At 36.3% G+C, this 20,477-nt stretch overlaps 1 long non-coding RNA gene across 1 annotated transcript in view; it reads right to left on the reverse strand.

Moving 5' to 3' along the window:
- LOC134483413 (uncharacterized) overlaps nt 1–20,477 on the reverse strand; it is a 723,689-nt gene that overhangs the window by 293,939 nt on the left and 409,273 nt on the right. The window contains exon 36 of the long non-coding RNA XR_010060293.1: nt 18,993–19,089. This is a non-coding gene — a long non-coding RNA (uncharacterized LOC134483413). The remainder of the gene's footprint in view (nt 1–18,992; nt 19,090–20,477) is intronic.

Here is a 20,477-nt window from a genome sequence, read left to right on the forward strand (position 1 = left end):
CAAATACTGATTAGTTGGAGGAAAAAGTCAGTAAAACTACAATGCAGCAGTGTTGTATTTGTCAAAGTTTTCAGAGGATGCCTGGGAGGGAGTATTTAATAAGACAAAGCTGATTCCATATTTTTAAAGGCAAAATTTATATCAATAGCACTTTCCAGATGTGGAGTTTCCTGTGTAGAATACACTGGCTTTGAATGCAATCCTTCCTACTTCATGTACCTCTGAGCAGATTAAGATTAAGGCAGTTTTATCTTGGATTAGTATACATTACAAATGTTATACAATACTGACAAAAGTTAAAAATTACATAAGGTTAGAAAACAAGAAAATGCATGTAATATTTTTTTTCAGCTTTCAAGATCCTGTGTCAAGGTGGAATTCAGATGCTGAAAACTCAAAGAAATACCTGTGTTTTTAAACAATTTTCAATTTCTATTATAAAAGTAAGAAGTGATTGTTGATATTATTAAAACATCCTTCTGTGAGCTTTGGGTTTTAGAATTATTGCTTTGGACACATAAAGCCAACTTGTTAGTGAAAAAACCAGTGCTAAGGATCCACAACTTTGTGCTGACCACAAGACAGGTTCTGCTTCCTAAATTAAATTAAGATAATCCTGCTCAGTAATGATGGAAGCTTGTCTCTGAGGTGATTCTAAATCTCATCAGGTTGAAAAAGAAAATAACCATCTCAATATTATTTAAGAATAAAAACCTGTATAAGATGTATGCAGTAATCTTTACTATGATATTCTGTGGATAGATATCATGGCTTTGTAATTTCTGCATTTGATTTCAGTTAGAGAATTGGAAATATTATTTTTGAAACTTATAAAAAAATTGTATGTCCTACTTACGATATCTGTATAATGAAGGGGACTAAGAGACGAATACAATGGTTACTTAACATGGGCAGTTAGAAGAATTGTTGCAATATTGAATTAATAGATCATAAAATTGACCCAAATGATACATGGAACGCTATCAGGGAATAAAAAAAATGTGTACCTATTGTTTTTGTTTTTCTTGGGAGAACTCTAATTATGCTCAGTTTTCCATGTTCCCTTTTTTTCATAGCAGAGAATTCTAGTGTACATGGGATAATCTTTTAACTCATGTTTCTTGAGCTCTTCATTGTATCTGAATATTGGAGTCCTCTCTTCTCCCTCCTCGCCTTTACATACTTTCTTCTTTTGATCATCCTTTCTTTATTTCTGAAACTTTGAGAAAGAGGCTCATTCTGTAGCCTAGGCTGTCCAAACAATTGTAGTGGTCAGTTTGCTTATATCTCCTGAAGGATATGATTACAGATGTGAGGAAATAAACCATGAGAGCTATTTTTAATTCTTTTCTATTTACACATTACTTATATTCTTTGTCTTTTTATTGGATAGTTTATGTATTTATATTTCAAATATTATTCACTTTCCTGGTTCCCTTCTCTTTCATCGCCCTTCCCAATGCTTCTATGGGGATGCTCACCCTCCCCCCAGCCCTCTCACACCTCAAAACCCTGGCATTCCACTACACTAGGGAAAAGTGCCCTCAGAGGACCAAGGAATCCTTGCTGTCATTGCAAGATAATTCTATCCTCTGCTACACGGGCAGCTAAAATCATGGGTCCCCAAGTTGGTGGTTTAGTCTGAGGAAACTCTGGGTTGTCTGGTTGGTTGTTGTTCTTCCTACGTGGTTTCAAACCCTATCAGCTCCTTCAGTCCTTTCTCTAATGCCTTCAGTGGGGTCCCTGCTTAGTCTGATGGTTAGCCACAAGAATATTAATTTGTATAGGCAAGGCTCTGGCAGAACCTCTCAGGAGACTTTCACATCAGGCTCCTGTCCACAAGCTTCTCTTGGCCACAGCAGTAGTGACTGGGTTCCGTGGATGCATATGGGATGGATCCACAGGCTGGGCAGTATCTGCATGGCCTTTCCCTCATTCCCTGCTCCCTTAATATCATTGTATTCCCTACCATGAGTATTGGGTCCCCCTTCTAAGAAGGACTGATGCATCCAAATTTTTGTCTTCCTTCATCTTGAGTTTCATATGGTATATTAACTGTATCTTGGATATTCTGGAACTTGGGTAAATATCCACTTACCAGTGAGTGCATATCATTTATGTTCTTTTGTGAGTAGGTTACCATACTCCAGATAACATTTTCTAGTTCCATTCATTTGCTTATGAATTTCATGAAGTTATTTTTAATATCTGAGCAGTACACCATTGTGCAAATGTAACATGGTTTCTGTATCCATTCCTCTGTTGAGCAACATTGGGTTCTTTCCAGCTTCTGGTATAATAAATAAATCTGCTAGGAGCATAGTAGAGCATTTGTCTTTATTATATACTGGCGCACCTTTGGGTATTAGCTCTGGAGTGTTATCGTTGGAACCACAATTTGAACTGTGTCCAATTTTCAAAGTAATTGACAGATTGATTTCCAATGTCGTTTTAACATCTTACAGTCACACCAGCAATGGATGAGTTTTTCTCCTTCTCCACATCCTTGCTTGCATTTGCTGTCACCTGAGTTATTGATCTCAGTCATTATGATTTGTATAATGTGGAATTTCAGCATCATTTGATTACCATTTCCCTGATGACTAAGGATGTTGAACATTTATGTAGGAGCTTCTAAACCACTTGTGATTCCCAAGTTAGGTACTCTTTGTTTAGCTCTCTACCTCATTTTTAAGTGGATTATTTCAAATTATTATTATATTAAATGAATAAATATTATTTTAAATAGGATTATTGAGTCTAATGTCTTGGTTAATGTATATTTTCAATATTAACCTTGTATTAGATGTCCAGTTGCTGAAGAACTTTTCCCAATCTATGGGTTGCAGTTTTGTCCAGTTTATAATTCCCTTTGCTTTCTCTCAAGGTCCTATTTATAAATTCTTTATCTTAGAATATGAGCCATTGTTGTTCCTTTGTTCGAAGTACTTCCTTTTCTTCAAAAGGGAAGAATCAAGCAAAAATATGAAGCAATAAAATGAAACATCACCATCGTTTATACTTCAATCTATTAATATTTGTGATCCACTTACTATTTTTTGATATCTTTTAAGGCAATCGGTAAAGTTTTCTATCTCGGAATACTACAGAACCTGTACAGCTAGTATTTTAATATAGATAGATATGGCTATTTCCCCACCATGGTGGCTGCTGATTGTTCTGGTTGTCCTATTATTCTTGCATCCCCCAAATACTGGGGTACATTGCAGCAACTGGGTTTTAACATTTAACAATAACCTCTTCTTGCATGTCTTCAGGAAATCTATCCATACCACCCCCGCACCTCCCCAGTGACAAGCCTCAATGTCTTTCCATGAAGTCTCCATGCCTTCATAAAATGTTACTACCTAAATACTTACTACCTCATCATTTTTTGAACAAAGTTTCATGCTGAACCCCAAAGCATCACTTCCCAGAGACATTACCTCTTTGATTTTGGACTTTTCTGTATTACAACTGATTCATTATTAAGAGCAAAATGGCCAGCATTCACTGCCAACAAAGCAAGGGATTGAAATTAGTGGCTTCATTATTGAAATTTGTGAATTGAAAATTTCTCTAGTACATCCAGGAAACAAAGTTTATCTCTTGTGGAAAGGGAATTCTGGAGGATTCAGGCTAAGAGACTGAGTAAGAACTACAATGCATTCCTCTTTATCTCTGCATTTATATTTAATACAGGGAAAAAGAAATTAGAGATATAAATAGACATAGAGAGATACAGAGAAAGAAGATGAGAGAGACAGAGATAAAGGAGAGACAGGGAGAAAGGTTCTAGACAAGATGACCCTGAAGAAACAGTAGATTCTGAAGCTGTTAGCCACTAGAGTAATTAGATCAGCTGAGAAGATATTACTAAAAAATCAGCCCAAAATAGGCACTGTTAATCAATACTCCAGGTTACCACTCTTCTCTTCCTGGATTCCAGGTGCCCCTCTCATATAAAGCAGAAAATTACTCTGAGGAAACAAGGCTGATTAATAGAGATTATGACAGTCCACAGAGGTGATCAAGAGCTAGAGGGTACAAATATAAAGCACAGAGGTCAGTGAACCTTATTGTTTCAAATATGCTGGTGAGGATGTACTGAGAAATGTATTCTGATAACAATAAAAATGGCAAACATATTTTTGTTCAAGGCATATGAAATTAACATAATGCCCAAATACAAATCCAATAGCAGGAATTGTTTTTTGCTTGATTGCAAGGAAATTGAATGGCATACAAGTGATTGAATCAGGGCCATGGCTGAGAAATATTCCCCTGGGTTTAGGGAATTTCTATTGTTCAGGATATCTAGTACCTAATATGGACACAATAAATTCAGTATGAAGGAAGGAGAGGCGGAATTAGTTCATCCAAAGGAATTAAATCACTGGTGTTTGAATCACTCACTCTTGATGAAAAGATTTGTTCCTAGTTCTATTGTAACATGCTAGGCCATATTTAGTTGATATGTCTCAAGGAAACTCGCCTTTTTTTGAAGGTTATTTTGGAGAAGTATAGTTGGATGACAGTAAAGATGTGGGAAACGACTTGATGAAGAGGAAAGCAAATACACTCTACAGGGTATTTAATGAATGAGAAAATAATTTTAAAACAAATAATAGAAAATCCTGAATGTAGAACAACAGAAATTTAATACTGCTAACACTCAAGATCAAGATTTCAAAATTTTGCTTTAAGCCCATATATTTTATAAGTATATATGCAATGAAAAAGACACCTTAGAAACCGAGTTATGTTTATCCTATAAAACATAATTATCTTACCAGCTACTGGGAGGAAAAGAGGAGAGGAAAGGAAAAATTGGGACAGGATGAGGTATCCGAGGAGATCAGGATGATTTGCAGAATGTCAGGAAATTGAACAAATGTGTAGAGCAGTGGGGGATGGGGATCTGTAGGTAGCCACCAGAAAGTCCCAGATGCCGGAAAAGCAAGAGGTTTCCAGGACTCAAAGGGGGCGAGATTAGCTAAACTGTCCAACAAAGGGAGGAAGAAACTGCAGAGTCTAAATCCAGAGGTTAGGCAAGGCCCCAGTTGGGGGATGGGTTCACGCACTCATCTTCAAATTTTAAACCAGATATGCTACTGTCGAGAGGAAATACATGGACAAAGTGTGGAGCAAAGCCTGAAGGAAAGGCCATGCAGTATCTGACCCTGCTGGTGATCCATTGCATATACAGATATCAAACCCAGACACTATTGCTGATTTCAAGAAGTGCTTGTTGGCAGGAACCTGACAGAGATGTGTCTTGAGAGGTTCTGCCAGAGACTGACAAATACAGAGGCATATGCCTCCGCCCAACAATTGAATGAGCAATGGGATTCCAATTGAGGAATAGGGAAAGTATTGAAGGAGGTGAAGAAGCTTGCAACCTCCTAGGAAGAACAAAAATCTCAACCAACCAGAGCCCCCCCCCCGGGGGGGGCTCCCAGGGTCTATACCACAAACCAAAGTTATGCACTGAGGGACTCATGGCTCCAGCCACATTTTGAGTAGAGGGTGGCTTTATCTAGCATCAATGGGAGGAGAGACACTTGGTCCTGTGAAGGCTAGATGCCCCAGTGTAGGGGAATGCCAGGACAGAGAGGTAGAAGTGGGTGAGTCAATGGGAGAACACCCTCATAGAAGCAGTGGTACATGTAATGGGACAGGGTTTTGCAGAGGGGAAACCTAGAAATGAGTTAACGTTTGAAATCCAAATAAATAAAATATCCAAAAATGAATGAGTAAAAATAAGAAATTTACATAGGAAAAGTTCAACATCGACAAGAAAAATAAATAGAAAAATTTTTGTGCTGAGATACATATTGAAGACGTTAATAAGCAATAAGCCCATGAGGAGCAATTAAAGAGTTGTATATTTAAAGAGGAAAAGCTTTATCCTACATGCAAAACTAAAGAAACTTCAAGAGGAATGGGCCGCTTTCATGTTGACTTCTCAGCATTTTCTGCATTCAGTAGGAAATAGGACAACTGTTTTATTTTCAGAAAGACCCACCACACAATGAAAAAGAGCTAATTAGTGAGTGCTAATGAAACCTAGTACGAGTGCTGTGACAATCTAAAAGAGTTAATGGTTATCATTAAAGGACTTATCTTCAATTACTGTTGCCAGAAATACTGCCCCATCCTTGTTGGCTGTGTGTTGCCACTTTCACATCTTCAAGACTTCACCTAATAAAGTCCTTTTAGTTCTATAAAAGGTAGTGTAACTGATATGAAGAATATTTGCAAGAGTACACCATACAAAATGAAAAATAAATATTGCACACATAATAACGGTCAATTAATTAATTAAACTTTTAAATTTTTACTATGTATGTAATTATGGTAAAGTATTTCTCTTTTTCCATTATTTCTCTCAGGCAGCCTCAGAGGATTTTCATTGATCTTTAACAAATGTGATGACTTGTGTATAATGTGATGTGGCAGAAAACAGGGTACTGTGTCATTCTTTCTACGTCTCTGAAGAAGAGTGTACATTAGATGCCCCTAGTAGAAATTAAAGCATAGGTTTCAACTTTGAGATCATCCTTTAAATCCTTTAAGAAAAATGTTATATTGTATTCTTGGGTACCACTGTGTTCTGACAGGCCCAAGGTTGGATCCAGCTCAAGCGGAGGCCCCAAGACCATACAAAATAACTGAGGCATTGGGGCATTCACAAAAATGGACCAATCATGACTGCCCTTCATTAGACCCAACAAGCAGCTGAAAGAGTCAGATACTGATATGTGCACCCAACCAATGAACCATGACCTCTCTGATTGAATTAAGGAAAAGCAGGAGGAAGCTAAGGAGGAGAGCAACCATGTAGGAGGACAAGCGGTCTTAGATAACCTGGACCCTTGTGATCTCACAAACACTGGATCATACCCAGGCTGCATATACCGGCTGAAATGAGGCCTCCAACACATATAGAGCGAGGGACACCTGTGTCTGGGTTCAGTCAGAGAAGGTGCACCTAATCCTCCTGAGACTAGAGGCCCCAGGAAGTTTAGAGTTCTGGTGGGTTGGGTAGGGTTGGGACATCCTCTTGAAAAGTGGAGGCAGGGTAGGGAGGAAATATGGGATGTGGAACTCTCAGGGGCGTGTGTGGACAAGGAAGGGAATATAACTTGGAATGTAAAAAACAAAAAAACAAAAACAAAAAACAAAACAAAGAAAAAAAACCCAAACTTTTATAGAATTTTCCATCTTCTTCTTTTGTTGAAAGCCAGATAGCTTGGTGAGCACAGATGTAAAAATTCTTTCAGTCATACCTTGGCTTGAGATTTTTAATGGCAAATGTAATATTTGTCTAAGATCTATGAGTACCAAAGGGACTTTCTTCCATGAGAATACATTTTTAATGACAATTTCATTTGTAGTAGGCTGAATTAACTATTATCATATGTTTATTTTCTTTTCCCTATTAAATGTCTGCTTCATATTTTCTTATCCCTACCCATGAACTAAATGTTTCTTAAATTTATTAACATATTTGTATTCATATCTGGATGGCTTTTTTATACTGATGAAACCACAAAATTGTGTGCGTGTTTGTGTGTGTGTTTCTGTGTGTGTGTGTGTGTGTGTGTGTGTGTGTATGTGTTGAAATAGATTAATATACTCATTTAAAGTATGTTTCAATGGTTTAGTGTACTCTATTTGCTATGGTTTGTCTCTGAATACTAATCTTTCCATTGTCTTCTGTATCCCAATTTCCATGCCTTTTACTCACTTATCCTTTTGGTATACAAAGACAAATTTTTTCCTCTAATTACCCATAATTAATCATTCAAATGCTGTTTTCATTAAGGAAAAGTTCACCATCCTTAGTAATCACAAATATGCACATTGTAATCTTGTTGAAATTTTATTTTTCATTAATCGGGATCGTGAAGAGCACACATGCTAACTAGGATGATGAGTAATAAGAAATCTCAGCCACTGCTGGTGAAAAAAACACACTTTTACTGCCACATTGGAAATCAGTTTGGTTTCCTGGGAATGATTTACCTCAAGTTCCATGTGTACCATTGTTGATTATAAATTGATGGGATTCCATATCATATTATAGACATACTTACTAGGTCCTATTCATTGCGGCTATAGTCATATTAGTTATAAATAGGAAATAGCCTACCTTTCCATAGTGGAGAAATTGATAAAATATATGGTATATTACAAAATGAAATATTACTAGGCTATTAAAAATGAAAAATGGATCTCATAGTTAAATGGATGGAACAACAACAACAGCAAACCTCATTGTGAGTTATCCAGAACCTTAAAGACAAAACAGTCTGTATAGTTTATATTTGGATGTTTTACGACTTGACAACAGCATACAAGAATTAGGATGGAGGGAAGGATTTTGGGACAATTGAGAAATAATATGAATAATTATTGTGATAATTTGGAATGACATTGGAATGCAGCAATTAAATGGAGATTGGGGAATGAAGAAGACACTGTGAAATACTAAGGGGGACAGCTAAAACTTTGAGTCAGATCAGTTCTTAATATATAACATAAATAAAATGTCTAAAGGAAATAAAAAATAATGGGAGAGAATGACCGAATTAGACATCTCTTCCCACCAAATGAATTCTCCAACCCCATGTATTGGCTCTATCTACTATATTTTTTTGGACAATGTGTCCTCATTGTAATACTCCAATCACTTCAAACTATTGCCTAAGCTACTGAATGCTCCATACAACTCATGATAGCTCTACTGTTGAAGACAACACCTACATTTTTTGAACATAGAGAAGACAAACAGGTGCCTAACTAAAACCTTTACCTCCTGAATAGTGTTGCTGGTTCTGAAATGCGTTTGGCATGGTTACGGAGGGAAAACTTAAACACCAACCCACCTCTATACTACTTGACCTACCACAGTCAGCTGCCTACAGGATACACTGCTGCAATAGTGGCACCATCAATGGAGTAAACAATACTATCTGACTGGATTTGAGACATACACAATGAGACAGAACACATTTCTACCTTTGTGCTCATGACAAAACACTGGAGTTTAAGGATTAAAGCAGGTATTATTGTTTGCTATAGAAATGTAGGTACAAAATGATTCCTAATAACATTCTTTTTTGCCCATATGTCAATATACTGCTCTCCTATTAACACAAAGCTAGCATATACAATAGATGGAGCCAGTTATAGAGAACCATATCTCCACAACATGCAGAGCAAATGACCTTGGATCATACTATCATAAATGAGTCAATGCCATCTAATCTTTTCCTTCATAGCTCAGGAAAGTTTTGTAGAAGGCATGGAAGAAATATTGTAAAGCACAGTGGTGCTGGGAGGAATGCAAGCAAGTTAATAATGTCCAGATACAACAGGACTGATACACATATTGACTCATATAAATCAGGAAGCCATGCCTAGGTTCTGCACAGGTTTGCAGGTCAAAATTATTTTGATAGCCGAGTAATATTCCATTTTGTAGATGTACCACATTTTTGTATCCATTCCTCTGTTGAAAGGCATCTGGGTTCTTTCCAGCTTCTGGCTATTATAAATAAGGCTGCTATGAACATAGTGGAGCATGAACTGAATAATATCATCCTGTGTGAGGTAACCCAATCACAGAAAAACACACATAGTATGCACTCATTGATAAGTGGCTATTAGCCAAATGCTCGAATTACTCTAGATGCACAGAACACATGAAACTCAAGACGGATGATCAAAATGTGAATGCTTCACTCCTTCTTTAAAAGGGGAAAAAGAATACCCTCGGCAGGGAATAGGGAGGCAAAGATTAAAACAAAGGCAGGAGGAACAACCATTCAGAGCCTGCCCCACATCTGGCCCATACATATACAGCCACCCAATTAGACAAGATGGATGAAGCAAAGAAGTGCAGGCTGATAGGAACCGGATGTAGATCTCTCCTGAGAGACACAGCAAATACATAGGTGAATGCCAGCAGCAAACCACTGAAATGAGAACGGGATCCCCGTTGAAGGAATCAGAGAAAGGACTGGAATAGCTGGAAGGGGCTCAAGACCCCATATGAACAACAATGCCAACCAACCAGAGCTCCCAGGGACTAAGCCACTACCCAAAGACTATACATGGACTGAACCTGGGCTCCAACCTCATAGGTAGCAATGAATATCTTAGTAAGAACACCAGTGGAAGGGGAAGCCCTTGGTCCTGCTAAGACTGAACCCCCAGTGAGTGTGATTGTTGGGGGGGAAACCAGGAAAGGGAATAACAATCGAAATGTAAATGAGAAATACTCAAATTAATAAAGAAAAAAAGGGAAAAAAGATTAAAAAAAAGTATTTGGCATCCAACCACTAATAGCTGGAACTGAATATGATCTACCTCACAAAGAAGCTCTCTCCAGTTGACAAATTTTCTGATATCAAAAACTGCTTTGTTCCAGTACAGTTTCATGGGAGTAGAATCCACACTGAGACAGGTGCTTCATTCTACCTTACATAAATAAATGGTAATTTTGATTCATAATATATTATATTTTTAACCATGCTGGTAATTTCTCATACATTATTACTCCCAAATTAATATTTTCTTGGGCTTTTCTCTGTAAGCATGTATCTCTGTGTGTCTATGTGCTTCTTGTGTTTTATCCTTTCTGATTCATTTGGTTTTTTGTTCTGTGTCAGTCGGGATTTTTTTTCTTTTTATATTTTCTAAGGGGTGGAATGAGAACATGACAAATTAGGTTGTTGTGAAAATAGAAAAAAATCAGGGAGGGCAAAATAAGGAAGGATTAGAATATGTTGTTTGAAAAAGGCACTTTTCAAAAATTAGTATTTCAAACACTGATACAGATTACATATTCATTCATCTTTATGTATTAACATTTAATTAAGTTAGTCTTCAGAGGATACATTTCTCTTGGTCCAAAGAAAACTTGTCCAAGTCAAACCTCTACTTCTGCTCTGATGCTTTCCTAGATGGAACTCGGTTTTAAATGGAGTTCATTTAACATACACTGTCCAGTCACTGGTGAGTTATAATATTTTTTTCACTGAAACAGTGAAGTTTCAACCCTGGAACTGCCACATACTGGGCATTCATCCTAGATTGAACAACATATCTATGTCTCAATGGTTTTAAAACAATAAATACCATTTGTGTTGATTTGTATTTTCCTTTTGTTCAAGCATGTAATATTAAGTTACTGCAAAATAATTTACTCTACTTATGTCTCAGATAAAGTTGTTATTTGTTCATTTATTTCATCATTTAACCTCAATTTTTTGGGTGATTTTTGATACATACTCCCAAACTGCAGCCTAGGGTTCCATCTAAGTAGTGTAATCCAAAGTGTCCTCAGACAGGTACTTCAAGTTCATCTCTCTCAGTGTGGAATTTCAGGTTATAGCATGGTACCTTCTATCTCCTTTTTTATTCAAAAATTTCATTCCCCAAAAGAAATGAAATAATGAAATTCACAGGTAAATGAATGGAACTAGGACACATCATACAGAATGAATTAGCTCAGACCAACCAAACAAATATGTAATCTATTTGTTTATGTGTGGACATTAGCTGTTAAGTCAATGATTACCAATGTGCAATCCATAGAATCATAGAAATTGTGTTTAGAGTGAGGGACTAGGAATAATAGATAGGTCTCCTTAGGAGGGATAGAATAAATCGATATGCATCGTATGGTGGCTTGAAAATGGAGAGAACAAGTATGATAATTATTGAAGACGTGAGTAGAGCAAGGAAAATGGAGATAAGTAACATTAAGAGACATCTTATGGTTACTCTGTTAACAAACAGTAAACCCTTTACGAATAGATGCATATGAATGCAATTTAAATGATTTCTTTGAACACTATGCTCTGAAATCAGAGGTATTAGTTGCTTACAATAGGTTAAGTAGCAAGGCCGTGGCTTTGTGCATATACTTATTAGCAAGATGATCCGTCTGAACATACACATGAATCTATTCCTGAATGCATGAATAATAAAAAGTCACATGCACACAAATGCTCCTGTATATAGGACAGGAAAATGAAAAAGGATAAGGAACAAATGTGGAGTGGCACTTTGAGATATTGAACTTCAATAATTGACTGAATAATGCTGATAGATTCCAATTCAACATAGATCTGTCTATCTACCTACTTACCTACATATATACCTATTTATCTATATTTTATTATTATGGATATAATAAAAATATGGCATCAGCAAAACTTCATGCATGTATTTCTGCATTTTGTTTGTGTGTGTGTCTGTGTGTTTGTGTGTGTGTGTGTGTGTGTGTATGTGTGTGTGAATTCCTTAGTGTGGTTAAATCATATTCACATTCCTTCCATTTCTTCCAGATGAAACCCTTCCCTGCTCATCTAGTTTTGTATCTTTTTCAGACACAATTTATACTGCAGTATATATAGCTGTGATTTCAGCAAGTTGTAACATCAACAGGCCAGGAAAAATTGCCTACTGATGCAATAGTGGTATGAGTGTCATGAGAATAACTAGCGTACATTCTGGTTGGATTTAAGGCTTGTTCCCAAAATTGAAATGTATAAAGTGTCCTGTTATTTGAATCAAAAACCTGTAGCCAAACAGAACATAGGCCAGAAGGGAAAGGCAAATGTTATTACTCTGCTAAATGAACACTGTATTAATCTAAGTCCTAATGACTTATCCTTAGACCCATAGCTTACTGTATTTTTCAACCCTCTTGAGAGAAGACTCGTCTGCTGTCACATCATGCCTAACAGAGATCAATAGCTGTTCAAGATTCACGAAACAAGAGAATGCTCAATTCCAGTCACTAAATAAAAAGTCTATATCTTGTCTCCTTTACAAGCTTCAGGATTCATTGTGGAAGACAGGCTGGTAGAGTTATAACTATTATAGACAGTAAAGGAATAAAGTCAGCTTTCTTCAATATTGTGGCTACTGCTGAATAGTACACACTTACTTCAGCGTAAGATACTCAGAGATTTATTCTCTCTCTCTCTCTCTCTCTCTCTCTCTCTCTCTCTCTCTGTGTGTGTGTGTGTGTGTGTGTGTGTGTGTGTGTGTGTACCATGACCACATGTAAAGGTCACAGAATAATTTGGAGAGTCAGTTCACTACATGTGCATGTGTATATATTCTAGGGAGCAAACTCAAATTGTCAGGCTTAAACAGCAATCACCTTTGTCTGAATTGCCAGGGTGGCAGGATGCCTAGGCATTCCCCACCTGCTCAGAAGGGGAGAGGAAGAATAGGGGAAGTTTGTGGGAGGGGTGGTGATTTGGGAGGGGGACAATGAGCACAATCTAAAGGGAAGAATTAAAATATAAAATTAAGTTTTAAAAAGTTAAAAATTATTTTCATATATATATGTATATATATGTATATATATGATCTTGTAATAAATATACACATCAAGAAACTCATAATATCATGGGTCTGTATTTCATTGGAGGGAGTTTTTAAAAAACAATCGTATAAATATGAAGGGAAACTAGTGACAGACTAATTGTCTTAATAAGGCTTTTACTTCTGTGAACAGAAACCATGAGCAATGCAACTCTTACAAAGATCACATTGAACTGTGGCCGACTTATAGGTTCAGAGGTTCAGTTTATTACCTTCAAGGTAGAAGCACAGCAGTTTTAAGGCAGACATGGGGCTGTAACAGTTGAGAGTTACACTTATATTATGAAGGCAGCAAGCAGAAGATTGGATCCCAGATAGCTAAGATGTGGTTATTAAAGACCACACACACAGGAACACACCTACTCCAACAAAACTACATCACCAAATAGTCCAACTAGCTGGGCCAACCATATACAAACCACTGAACTACATTGTGCTGCTAGTAGAAGCTGAGATGTGAGGAGTGAATGTGAGGAAGGATAAATATCCCTAAAGTCGTTTTGAGAAAGGCATATGGAATCAAGCTTCTGTAAGAGGGGCTTCTCTACACAAATATTTATATGAACATTTTTCAAATAATGTTAACTAGTAATAAGACAATGGTTTCTCCACAGGACACTATAGTCAGACAAGTACATTGTCCAGTGCCAGATTGGGTTGTCTACTTTGAATTTACTTTCCAGAGAATTCGCATAAAGTCCATCCCATTACAAACCTTCTCGGTTACCATACAGAATTTGAGAGTAAGACCCTATTGCTTAGGTAAACACATGGTTAAGTCAAAGAACAGAGTGAATGTATCAAGCATTGACCAATAAGCTTGATTCTACTGTGTACCATAGTGGATAGCTTTCATAGTACCAGAATATATGAAGCAGGCTACTGCAGAAGAAGTATAATCACCACTTCATCAAGCCTGGAAATACTTCCTGCCAATGAATACTTCTGATACAGTGATGAACTGCCTATCATGAGAATTACCAACATTTTTAGTTGAATTTGAGTCCCAAAATGAAACCCATAATTGGCACAGTTTTCTGCAGTAGGATCCTGCAACTAAACAGGGCCTTCATAGTACTTGCACATCTCCCACTATTACCATGCTAAGTCTTACTGATTTAAATCAATCCATAAGTCATAATCATACCAATAATTTAGTGTACACATGAAAATATTCAAAGAATCAAAAATCTGGCATACCCTTGTATAAAATGTATAGGCATAGTTTATTGTTTAAATGGGAAGGGAGGAATTTTTGTTTATATCAGTTAATAAATGCAATTTTCAGTTTTAGCACATATTGTATTTTCTGTGTAAAACTATGGGGAATGGAAATAATCATATACAAATAGTTGATAGATTCCATAAACCTATTGGATGCTTCTGTCCATGGATTCATGGTTAATAAATGATTAAATTAGTGCATATCGAAGAAAGTACTATCATGATATACATTAATGCTTTTGTGAGCTTACATGAAGGAAGGATACCAGTAAAAGCAATGTGAGTAATGCATCATGATTCCGAATTGCTAGCACCAATATACTATGTAAATTTTATGATATTTCCTTTAACCATATGTGGGTTTTACTTGAAAAAAGAGAGCTCAAATTTTTGAAATGCATAAAATAATATAGAAAAAAATTAATATTGAAATTAATCATTTTTTGGGCTCCAGTTTCTTTTTAAAAACTCTAAAATAGGAAAATTATTAACTTAGGTGCTATATAAATTTCAGTTTAATCTATGAGTTACTTTCTTGCGAGAGAGCAGTCTTAGGATTAAGTGCTCAAAATTTGAATTTTATAAACAATGCTTTAATCATCCACTTGTGATATATGGATGATTTTGGAAGTAGGTTTATAGTATGGAGAATCATTTCTCTGAGGAAAATAAAATTGTGAGAGAACTAAGGTTGAAAAAGTAAGAGGACTACTTCAAAAGCGGTCCTGTAGCTAAATAAAAATTAAATTTCAGACAATGTCTATAAGCTTGTGAGATGCAGAAAATATTATGAGTATATTTGTAATACTTATTTCATCGTCATGTGTTTTCTAAAAATGTAAAATCTATTATTTTATAGTTGGCAATTGAGACCACTCGAAAATTTGGCTTTGAATGCTCTATAGGTCTTGACAAAAATATATACAAGAATTCTTGGTGAAAAGTTGTGACTGAAAAGGATGATTCCTTAGAACCCCAGGGATGGACAGAAGTTGGAAGACTTCTGATCACAAACGTATTATTTATTATTAGTGGAAAATATTTATTTCCTTAACTACCCTCTCTGATTTTGCAACCAAAATATTTTAGGAGTGTTCTGAAACAAGAATTTCTTAGTTCAGTTCATATATGAAGTCAAAGAAAGAAGTTCCACACTGGGACGTGGTAATTTGCCAGGCAATGGGAAAACTATATTTTACCTATGTCTTTACATATATATGATATCTAGTTCCATTTCTTTGGGGAGAAATTGATGCTTTGCTATCAAAAAATAACATTTGAGTAGTAAGTATGAATAGGGAACCATTTTAAAAATCCAAGGACTGAAAATGACTAAACATTTAGTAAAATTTAACAAAAATATATTACAAGGCCTGAAGGTAACATAAAAAAGTGAAAATCATTACTACTAGGCTGCAAAAATTCAGAATTGTGGTATAAGGTATAAGCTATAGGATATATATATATATATATAATATATATATATATATATATATTATATATATATATATATATATCTGTATCCATAGAGCACATCTGAGTAGTGGTTGACATTTACAGTCGGGGCGTCTACCCATGGATCTCTTTGGGCCAGAATAAGCATGCATAGACTTATTTCAGTTAAGGGAATCATGTAGTATCCAAAAAATTACATGATCCATCTGCTGTAAATATTTTCTTTTACACAGGTGAAGGAAAGTGTATCAAAGGCTGTGTATCAATCATATATATATATATATATATATGATTTCATGAAGAACTTGCTGACAGGAGCCTGGTATGGCTGTTCCCTGAGCGATTCTATCAGGACCTAACCAAAATAGATTCATATAGAGTCAATCATCAGACTGAGCCTTGGAGACACCAATGGAATACAAATATATATATATATATATATATATATATATATATATATATATATATATTTGTTTGTAAGAGAGGAAGTAAATACTTTAGGAACAGGATTAATTTTATTCTAGAAAAAAAATAACCTATAACAGCTTAATAGAAAATTGCAGACAAAAAATCTTTAACATGGAAAGACAAGTTGAACTGATCAGTTTTAATAGTTTAATAGTGTGTTAGAGGTTGAAGCCTTTTTAGTGTAATCATCCTAGAAGGAGGCTTCAGTGGTTGCTTTAACAAGGAACTGATTTGTACTATATGCGGATGTGAAAAAAAAACTTTTAAGAATAAACTATCCTCATGGGTAGTTTTGAGGCATACATGCATTCAGAGGCAAACAGGACCCACCATTTGTGCTGAATGTTCTTATATCATACACTACATTTCCACAAAGTACAGACCCAGTGTTCTGGCCTTACTGAAAACAAGTATATGTCTTGGCAGTGATCTGAGAGTACTAATGGATATAACTGTGGGAAGAATCTGGATCTAGGGCTGTCAATAGCATTGCTACCTCCTTGGATTCTGAGGAAAATGATATGGTCATTCTTACATTGAAAAAATTTTTTCAAGTAACTTGTCATTAACCTTTTAATTCATCATTCTATTCATTTACACTTCAAATGATATCCCTTTTACCTGTTATCCCTCCACAACGCCCCATCCCATTCCTTCTCTCCCTATTCCCTTTGCCTCTATGAACATGCCTCTCTACCCTTTCATCCACTCCTGCCTCATCACTCTAGCATCATCCTGGGCGGGGTCTTAGGACTCCACAGAACAAAGGCCCTTTCCTCCTGTTGCTGTTAGATATGGCCATCCTCTGCTACACAAGAATCTATAGCCACGTGATTCTCCAGGTATACTTCTTCGTTGGAGGTTTAGTCTCTGGTAGCTCTGGCTTGTCTTCTTAAATCATATTGTTCTTTCATTACTGTTCCAATCGCCTTCAGCTCCTTCAGTCCTTCCCCTAGCTATCCCATTGGGGTCTCCAAGGCTCAGTCTCATGATTGGCTGTATCTAATCTATTTTGGTTAGGTGCTGATAGAACCACTCAGGGAACAGCCATACCAGGCTCCTGTCAGCAATTGCTTCTTGAAATCAGCAGAAGGGTTGGGGTTTGGTGTCTGCAGAAGGAACAGATTCCTTGATAGGGCAGTCTCTGAATGGCCTTGCCTTCAGGTTCTATTCCAATTTTGGGGCCTGTCTTTCCTTTTGTCAGGAACATTTCTGGATTACAATTTTTGAGATGGGTGGGTGGCCCCATCCCTCAACTAGGGGTGGTGCCTATCTACTGCAGGTGGTCTCTACAGATTCTATCTCCCCTTTTTGGGGGAACTTTTGCTAAAGTCATCCCTGTTTGGTCCTAGGAAACTCTTGTTTCCCTGGCGTTTGGGAATTTTTAGTAAATATCCCCAGTTCTGCAGTCCCCACTGCTAATTATTTCTATTCAGTTCCCTGACTTTCTGTATTTCTCTTCTATTGCTTCCAATACCTGATCTTGTCCTGTCTTATCCCCTCTCCCTCCTGTCTTCCTCCCATGTCCCTCCCTTCCTCTATCTCCTGTGATTATTTTGTTCTCCCTTCTATGTAGGATTTATGCATCCACATTTTGGTCTTCTGTCTTCTTAACCCAGATATCACTCAACACTGTGTCCATAAACAATTGAAAGAATAATGAAAATATGGTACATTAACTCAATGAAATGAAACTCACTTCTTGAAATAATAAAATCATGGAACTCTTACTTAAGTGAATAGAACTAGGAAAATCATCCTGAGTGAGAAAAATCATCCTGAGTGAGGTACTCAGAACCCAAAGAAAAATTTAGGATGTTTTCACTTAAAAATACTTCTTAGGTTTTGTTATTTTGTCTTTTTTTTTTTTCAGAGTTGAGGATGGCATCCAGGGCCTTGCCTAGCAAGTGCTCTACAACTGAGCTAAATCCCCAACCACTAGGTTTTAATCCTTACAAATGCATGTAAGAATCTTTAAATTCTCAGTGGAAAGATATAGAGTGAGGAACTAGAAATTATAGAAGGTTTTCCTGAATAACTAAAAACATAATTAAATCTGGAGACATGTGGTGTAAGGTGGTAGTTGAATGGGAATATTAAATGCAGAAGTGGAGGAAAGTGGGGTAAGGGACACCAGAATCTGTGGACTCTCTGAAGAATGTTATAGAAATTACTACAGTAGAGGCTCCTTAATATTAACTATGTGAATGGAATATTCTTAAAACACATCATAAAATAATGGGGAGAGTAGAACCTAACTGCCATACCTCACTAGCAAAGCCATTCCAGTGTCATGTATGGGTTACATCTATTTGAGTTTTGATGACTGAGATCACACAGAAGCTCCCAAACAACTTACATTCCTACCCACATAATTGGTTGCTTTAGAAAAACTGATGACAGAACCATATTGATGAAACAACACTTACCTATCTCATTGAACATGAAGAAGTTAAGTTGGTGACTAACGGGAGTATTCACCCCTTCTAGAGAGTGTTCATGGATTGGAAAATTTATTCATACTTCCTGAGGAGAAAAGGAAAGGTGAACATAGCTGAAATCTTTCAATTTACAATGGTGGACTGGCTACTGTGTACACGAGTGCAATAGTTGTACAAATGTGATGAGAGTAACAATTACGTGAAAGGATTTAATGCCCAGTCCATGAGACACGATCCTGACATACCTCATATGTCCAAGAAAAGAGAAATAAGTAGATTGTGGACCAAGGGGCATATCAAACACCAGTTTTTCTGCAGAAGCAATATACCAATTTAAAGAACCCTAAAGATATTCTGTTCTTCCCTTTATAAGTATATTACTCAGCCATGATCACAGAAGCTGCAATCTGTTGTTGGTGGAAACAAAGGCAGAGACACATACCTGAACACTGTATAGAGATTAAGAGAAATTTGATAACTCAGTTGTAAATGCAAATTCTCTATTAATACTCTCCCTTCACCTCTCATGAATCTTTTTCTTGGGAGAAAACTGAGAGCACCTGGTAACGGAAAGACTGTAACAAAGTACCAATGTCTTTCAGATGTAACAGACATGACTAACTCACATATGATCTCACATAGAACATGACAGCATGATATGGTTTCCATAGAGTAAAGTGAATTGACTCCCACTACTGAGGGAAATAAATAAACATGATCTACCATCTCTAACCATGAAGCTATTTCCAATATAGAAAGGTTCCTAAAGGATAAATTAATTTAATATTGTGGAGTCTAATTGATTATAGAAATCGCACTTATGGAAGATTTTATTCAAAGCAGTAGACAGGCAAATCATATGAACTCAATTCTATTTTGACAATAATTTTATGAATCCTAATGCTGTATCTCTCAACATAAAAAAGCAGATATAATTGAACAAAAGAGAAAATGGGAAAGAGCCTCAGTGCGCTCCAGGAGATTTCATGATAAGGTCATGAGGTATACACACAATAAACATTCTTTGCTAGACACAGAGGATTCATCCTTGTGCTATCTAGGAATGTTTCCCTGGTGGTTATCTTTCATAATGCTCTAAAACACTATTCAGGCTCCATTAAGAAAAAAAATAATGGTTTTCTTATCCATTAATAATCGTTATATGCTACAATAATGAATGGCCAGGTAAAATGCATTAACATCGCAAATGTACAAAGGTATTTTTTGCTTAACCAACCACATTATTAATTAGAAGTGAGGCCAGTTCTACAGGACAGAATTTTTGAATGATAGTACAAACATGATCAATAAACTCAGCTAGGGAATTTAAAGACCCTAGTAGAGAACACACTGACATTGTTTTTCTAAATCATCATTTTGTCAAATTCCTTTTTAAATATTTCTGCTATGTCCTTTGGTATGTGTTGCTGATTATTTCCATAGATAACACTTTCATTGGCACAATGATACATA

This window comes from Rattus norvegicus, chromosome 1 (assembly GCF_036323735.1).
Source record: "Rattus norvegicus strain BN/NHsdMcwi chromosome 1, GRCr8, whole genome shotgun sequence".
Lineage (NCBI taxonomy): Eukaryota > Metazoa > Chordata > Mammalia > Rodentia > Muridae > Rattus > Rattus norvegicus.